At 31.0% G+C, this 7,554-nt stretch overlaps 1 long non-coding RNA gene across 1 annotated transcript; it reads right to left on the reverse strand.

Moving 5' to 3' along the window:
- Positions 1–3,221: 3,221 nt before the first annotated feature.
- Positions 3,222–4,739, reverse strand: LOC111365386. The gene is made up of 2 exons (XR_002697430.1): positions 3,681–4,739; positions 3,222–3,595 (listed from the first exon to the last, which is right to left on the reverse strand). It is a non-coding gene; the product is annotated as an uncharacterized LOC111365386 (long non-coding RNA).
- Positions 4,740–7,554: the final 2,815 nt, after the last annotated feature.

Consider the following 7,554-nt stretch of genomic DNA (forward strand, 5'->3'; position numbering starts at 1 on the left):
GATGACACCATACTCACAATCAAGGCGTGGGTCCTATGCGAACAAAATAATATCGACCTCCCCATATGTGTACCATGTCAACCGTTGTATCAACCCTATGTTTGTGTAGCACGTTCTTTCCAATGGCAATCATAGTCTGTCTACCAGAAAAATATAAAGCAAAACAAACCTAAAGAGAAAAGGGCCTTAGGTCAGTAGTCCAAAGACAACAAGTTCAATTAATCTAAATGAACATGAGTAGAAATATCCCAAAGAAGAAGAATCCCAAAAGATGAACCCAATTGCTCGCCTCTAGGCGTTGCAATCATAACTCCTCATTTGGTAAATCTCGAGACTATTTAACTTGGCTATTGTAATTGCATTCCTATATAGAGTGTGATCGAACAGCCTAAATTTTAGCTAATGGGGATAGTATCCTATTTTGAGTCAAACACTTTTGGCAATTTCAACGCGAATTTCGACTAAAATTCAATTCTTATACATATAGAACACCATCAAGCATTGGAAGATACCTCTCATATCCTATAATACATATAATCTTGTAGAGAAGGAAGGCCAATTAATCATTCTATTAGGAAAATTCAAGAAGCAAGATACACGAACTCAATCCTTTGAATATCTGACTTTGATTGTTGGAAAAAAAAGGAGGAAAGTGCAGGTGGAGATCAAGCGAAAAACTATTGAAGAGCTTCAAGATTTCTTGATTTCTCCATTTTTCTTCATATATCAAGAATCCGGGTGATGGCTTACAAACCAACTGCAATTTTCTTGTAACCATTTAATGCTAGACTAGACTTTCAATTTCTAAGATATATATGAACCATTATTATGAGGTTTAAATATAATATTAATATTTTGATGTTCATTCTTGCATGATTATTATAGGATTTAATGCTTTCAATTACCTAATTAATAATTGGATTGACGTGTGAATTTTGTTATATTCAAGAGAAATAATAAGGTACATAACACATTATAACAATAGTTGTATGGTACAATAGAGGATACCCATATAGCTATCATGATTTTAATAGATGTTCTAGAGTTTTGATGCTTGCTTTTATGTTTACATTTTTCATAAAGACGCAAAAAGTCACCTTGGAGAATATATTTTACTCTACTCGAAAGAGATTATCAAATAATTTAGGAATATTGATCAACAAAAGAATGAATACATATTATCATGGTATTGAATTACATTAAACTGAATTAATCAGGGGGATTTGAAATTTTAGTACTTATTCAACCTAATCTTATAAAAGGTTTTGTAAATTGCTCATTAGAATAATTAGTTTAATTAGTTAATTAGTATAAAATCTTCAATCAAACTTAAATATTTGATTAGAGTTAGCATTAATTGATACTAGATTAAGTATATAGTTCTCGTGGGAATGATATTCTATTCAACATTATGTTACTTATTTACCATATCGCGCACTTGGAGAATTCCGTATAATCATTGTCAAACAATTAATTGACTTGTAAATCTTCATTATCAAAAATTACACTTGAAATAAGAAAATATCATAAATTGGGCACATTCTATGAGTTCTCACTTGATTTGTGTCAACAATAAGATCCTAATTCGTGAATAGAATTTCCTTCTCATTCTCTTGGACTATCTTGGACGGGGGAGCGAGAGCGGGTATGTGAGTAACTGTGAGATCCTAATTTGTTGCAACTGTATTCGAAATAACTATATCATCCTCTATATATATCTCAACTTTAGGTCCTGGTTTGTAAATGATTTTAGTTGGGTTGAATGAGACACCTCACTTTCAAGTTAGAATTAATCTTTATCGGTGAAATTGAGATTATTGGGAAAAATAAATCCTAACTCCATCTCTTATCAAAAGGTCAATGTTCACAAGGTTTTGTACATGAAGATATAGATCCATATATGATGCATTCGTTGAATCAACACATTATCCATTACTCTCGACCTAATTCCATTTCCATTGACCATGTTCATTCTTTAGAAACTCACTAAAGTAACAAACTACGAGGAGTGCCAATCCTATCTGTATTTGAATACAAATTTCAAAAAAATTGTTTATGTATGTATGTGAAGCTAAATAATCGGTTAACATATGTCTGTTAATAGATTGTCTTGTTAACAAACATCACTTAGAAGGCCACATAATTGCATGGTTATAGGTCTTGTGATCATGTGGTTAAATGCCAAAACATTCTGGTGACAAATTTGCTCTCCTTAAGATCGCAAATATTGATTTTTTATTTATTATTATTATTTTTTTATTTTTTCTTTTTTTGTACCTGGCGATTTGGTAATATATTGTGTGTTAACATATTATACTATTTCTTAACAGACTATCAATAAACTGTCTGTTTAACAATTCGCGGACTACATTTTCTTCATATGTTTGCTCAAAAATTCATAAACCTTTTTAGTAATTCATAACCATTTATCTAAATATACTAAATTAAGCCAACATAATATATCACAATACAAAACTCAAACTAAAGAAACTCGCAGATATAAGCAGCTAATCTCCAGGGCTTGAGACAACTCAAATTAGGGGATCTAGCCGTCCAAATTTAAGAACCGATTTAGATGAAACTTTATTCAGATGTAACACAGTTAACAAAGCATCTTCCCAGTAGGAAATAAATAAGTTAGCCTATGCCATCATGGACCTCTCCATTTCTCGTAGCATTCCATTCCTCCTCTCAACAATGTCATTTCGTTGTGATGTACCGGATAGTCAACTATCTAATAATCTCCTTATCATTGCATAGTTCTTTGAACTCATTGAATGTATATTCAAGTCTTCCCCGAGTTCTTAAGTCTTTCACCTTTCTATCCATTTGATTTTCTACCACATTTAAATATAATCTAAAGTACTCTAATGCTTTTGACTTACGAGAAATCAAATAGATACAAATAACCACATGAAATTATTTGTAAAAGTAATGAAATAAGAGACTCCATGTCTGCCCTCGCATTCATAGGACTACATATATATGAATGGACTAACTACAAAGGATGTTCAACTCTCAAGGCTTTATCAAATGGTTTTCCTGTTATTTTTTCCGATTAAGAAATGTTTTCAAGTAAACAACAAAACCTTAGAGATTGAACCTAACATGCCTTCTTTAGCTAACCTATTCATTCTTGTTTGCACACTATGTCCTAATCTAGCACGCCGTACACATGCATCTACATTTAAATCTTTTGAAAAAGTAGATACATTCATAGGAAAACAACAATCAACATAATAGTTATTAAGTGTTTGGCTCATAATCCAACATCAAAAAACCACAAGATACATATCCAGAGTCATTATATATATTACCATTACAAATACGCATAGAAATACCACGAAAGTTCAAAAGAAAACTAATCTTAAAGGAACAGTAACAGAAATTAAGTTTCGTCTCATCACTGGTGCAAGCAGGACATTATGAAGAAAAATAGTACGGCCACCACACAAATGCAATTTACATGTACCATTTGCTTTCTCCTCCAATCTATCACCGTTGTCCATGTATATCCATTTTATAGAAACTAGAAATCGATGAAACTCCATAAACGCTTATCGATCTCTAATGACATGGTCTATAGATCTTGAGTCTACAATTCACATATGATAAGATTTAGTTAGTATAACATTGCTTGAAACATAAATAGCACTAAAAGAAGTACTTATAAGAGCTACCTTCTTTGACTCAAGACATTCCCGAGAAAATCAGCACCAGATAATTATAGTATTTCAGCTTGCTCTTGTCTTTATTCTTTCCAAATCACTTTTTCTTCTTGTTGCGTTAGTAATTGTTCTTCTTAGGTCCCTATCCATTTTCTTTCCTTTTTCCTTTCCTACATTTGATACGGTTCTTTTTACACTTAAAAGGCTGGAGCTTTTGAAGAACTAGACTCAACCACAAAAGCATATCCTAGAGATTTAGCAGTACCAAATCACTCGTCCTCTAATTCCACATTGTGGGTATCATCAGCAAATGTTTTGATGCTATCATTATAAATCAAATTGACTTTCAGATGCTCTCAATTATCAGGAATAGAGTGGATCAAAGCTTGAACTTGCTATTCATCATAGAGTATGTGACAAGTCAACTTTAACTCCCAAATCATGTTAGACATGGTCCTCACATGTTGTGTGATCTTGTGGTTAGGAGTTCTTGTATGTGTCAAATTTAATAATCAGCTATCTAAGTCTAGTTACACTAGTGCCACCATATTTCTCTCTCAGATATACCTAAACAAATGAGCAGTTGAGAACTGTTCACACTTCTGAACGAGATCATCCAACATGGAACTTAGAAAAATCGCACAAGTATTGGAATATTTTTTCCTTGTTTGGTAAATTTCTTGAAACCTTCTGTGTTGAGTAGTCTGGCCCATCCCTAGGTTGTATTATGTGGTTAATACTCTCAAGACAATCTTATTTCTCCAACACTTGCCAAATTTCATGGTGCTAAATATTATAGTTATTGTCATTCAATTTTTCTCATTTATTAAGGTCAGTAATGATATTCTTAAATGCTATGGTCTGTCACAATTTTAGAGACAATTATATGAACATCCAATTATGAACACATATCATTTTGTACTTATGTAAATTAAATTTTATGATAATTTAACACTAGATATGGAGTTAAAAGCTCACTAAGTTCCCAACCATCATCCATTATGTTAATATTTCATCACAAAAATAATAATAACAATAAATAAATAAATAAAATTAATGTCATAGTGCAAAAATATATATATATGCGATCAAATTAAACTTTTGTGTACAACTACAACCCATGAGAAGAGCATTCCATACATATTGTTCAGCAATTTGGTTGTCACTAAGTCACTGCTACAATTAACTATACATAGATAGGCTGATCTTCTTAATATTCTAATTTTCTTTCTTCCATTTCTTCATAAAATCCTGATCAGATAGCTATAAGCCAGATTAAGTGATTTGTCTAGAATTTCAACTACAATATCATGCCAATGAGTAGGAAGTGTTCTCATTAGATGATATATTTTCTCAGCCTCACATATATACTTTTCCAAATGTGTTACTTCAAGACGCATTGCTTCAAGATGTTTTATATATGGTAACATGTTAGGTCGTTAATCCATTTCATAGTTTCGATATCTATGTAACTTTTCAACACGTTCCACAACTCATTCTTTTCTACTTTTCCCTATAAGAATGCTAAAAATGTACACAGATCCAGTCATATCTGTTAAAAAAAAAAAAAAAAATTGTACACAGATCCAGTCATATCTGTTAAAATATATATATAACAGTGAATCATATAAGCCAATCAAAACTTACACCACTCATGAATGTGGAAAAATATGGTATTTTGAATACTTTTAAAGTATTTTTCAATTTCTAAAAAATGAGAGCATCTCAAAAATTAACTGCCACTATGAAAATACTACTTAATAAATATTTTTTATTTTATTAAAAAAATCAGAATTTAATCAACTTGGAAAAAAAAAGTATTTTTACAAATTTCATTTAATCATTAAATAAAAAAAAATTAACTGTCTAAAAATTAATTTAAGTGTATAGAATATTTTAGGAATCAAACTGTAATTTTTAGAAATACAAACGATTCCACATGAGCCCCCAACGTGCTGATCAAAGTTTTTAAATTTTTTAAACTTTTTAATTAAAAAAAATAAAAATAGGGCGCAATCAGGTACACCTCCGCGTGCAAACATTCAAAAAACTTGTTTGGCCCATTTAGTTAATTTTGATAATCTGAATTCATGATTTTACAACAGCAATATCTAAAGCCATGTTTGGAACACCAACAACTTGGTTTGAGGGTGGGAAGGAATTTTTTTATGTTTTCTGTTCATCTTCTAGTGTAGAATTTTCAAAAATTCAACCAAACTTCGATAGACCATAACTTCTTCATTTCAATGCCAAAAGTAATCATCTTTGTATCATTTGAAAACACAAAACGTAACGTACAGTAAACTTAGGGTTGACCCCGGGCCAAAGTCACTAGGCCACCCTTCTTCAGAATTTGAACTTCTGCAATCTTCAATTTTCAATTTTCCAAGCTTTTGAATTCGTAAAGAGGCAAACCATAATTTTTCCGTAAAACTGATTTGAACTTCAATCAAATTCCATTTTTTTCTATATGTTATCCTATTACCATCTGCACAATTAGAGATACAACCACATCCTATAGGTTACTCGGCCTTAGTTTCAATCTCGAAGTAGCCGTTCATACCACCCATGACAAAGGCCTCATAATAATTAGTCGATTAGAGTCTTAAAATTTTCAGGATCGACCTTGAATAAGCTATCATGTTATGAAAGTTTGGGTTCTTTAACTAGGGTTCCATTTTTCTTCCTTCCAGAATACAGAGCTCAACAATATGAAACTTTGCAAACATGTTATATATGTTAACATGAACATATAGTATAAATTTATAGAACATATATGAGGTATATCATAACTTGCCATGAAATGTGTTCAAACTTTGAAGGAAAAATGACATACATGCATTTTCATCACATTAAACCATTTTTTAGCATGTCACAGAGCAAGAAAACAACCTACTTAGATGCTGATATCAATGTAAAAAACTACTTAGCATGCTTCTAATTGAGTTTGGAGTCTTAGAACTTACTTGAAATTCCGACGAATGAAAGGTTGAATTACTTGCCATTGGTTTATTCACTTACTGCTCTTTGGCTATAGACTCGATCACGATGGAAAGAGTTTGATATTCACAATCCAAGAATCAATTTTGAGATGGTAATCTTGCAAAATCTAGTCAATACACTAAGGCCCTATTTGATAGACATTTCTTTTCCATGAAAAATGGAAATTAAATTTCATTTCCCACTTTTTAACTTGTTTGATGGTAGAATTTTTTTATGAAAATGATTTTCTACAAATCTTTGCCACATCAGATTTTTTTAGCTTTTCCAAGTTTTTGCTTCTTTTTTTTTTTTTTATGCAATTGAAACAAATTCTAGGAACAATTGTAAACGAGGATATCGCTTAAATTGAAAATTTTCATTTAAAACAAAGCCAAACGAATACCGAAAGGTAGATGATTTTTGGATTTCTTCGGGGTTTTTTTTTTTTTTTTTTTGACGCAATGGAAAAAAATTTTAGGAACAATTGCAAAAGTGGATTAAATTGAAAATTTTCATTTAAAACAAAGCCAAACGAATACCGAAAGGTAGATGATTTTTGGATTTCTTCGGGGTTTTTTTTTTTTTTTTTTGACGCAATGGAAACAAATTTTAGGAACAATTGCAAAAGTGGATTAAATTGACAATTTTCATGAAAAATAAAATCAAATAAACACCAAAAAATACTTTTATTTCAACATTTTTCAGGTGAAAAATTAAACAAATCAAACACTATTAATTGACAATTCTCAGTAAAACAATTTTTAGACAACTTAATTTCTTGAAATTTGTTTTATTTCCACCCAAATTCCATATTTGCAATCAAACGTACCCTAATGTATTTTCACTCCCTTCTCTATATCTAAATTTTGCATTTTCTTCTTTTATGGTTTCGGTATAGTGAGAG

This window comes from Olea europaea, chromosome 17 (genome assembly GCF_002742605.1).
Source record: "Olea europaea var. sylvestris chromosome 17, O_europaea_v1, whole genome shotgun sequence".
NCBI classification, from domain to species: domain Eukaryota; kingdom Viridiplantae; phylum Streptophyta; class Magnoliopsida; order Lamiales; family Oleaceae; genus Olea; species Olea europaea.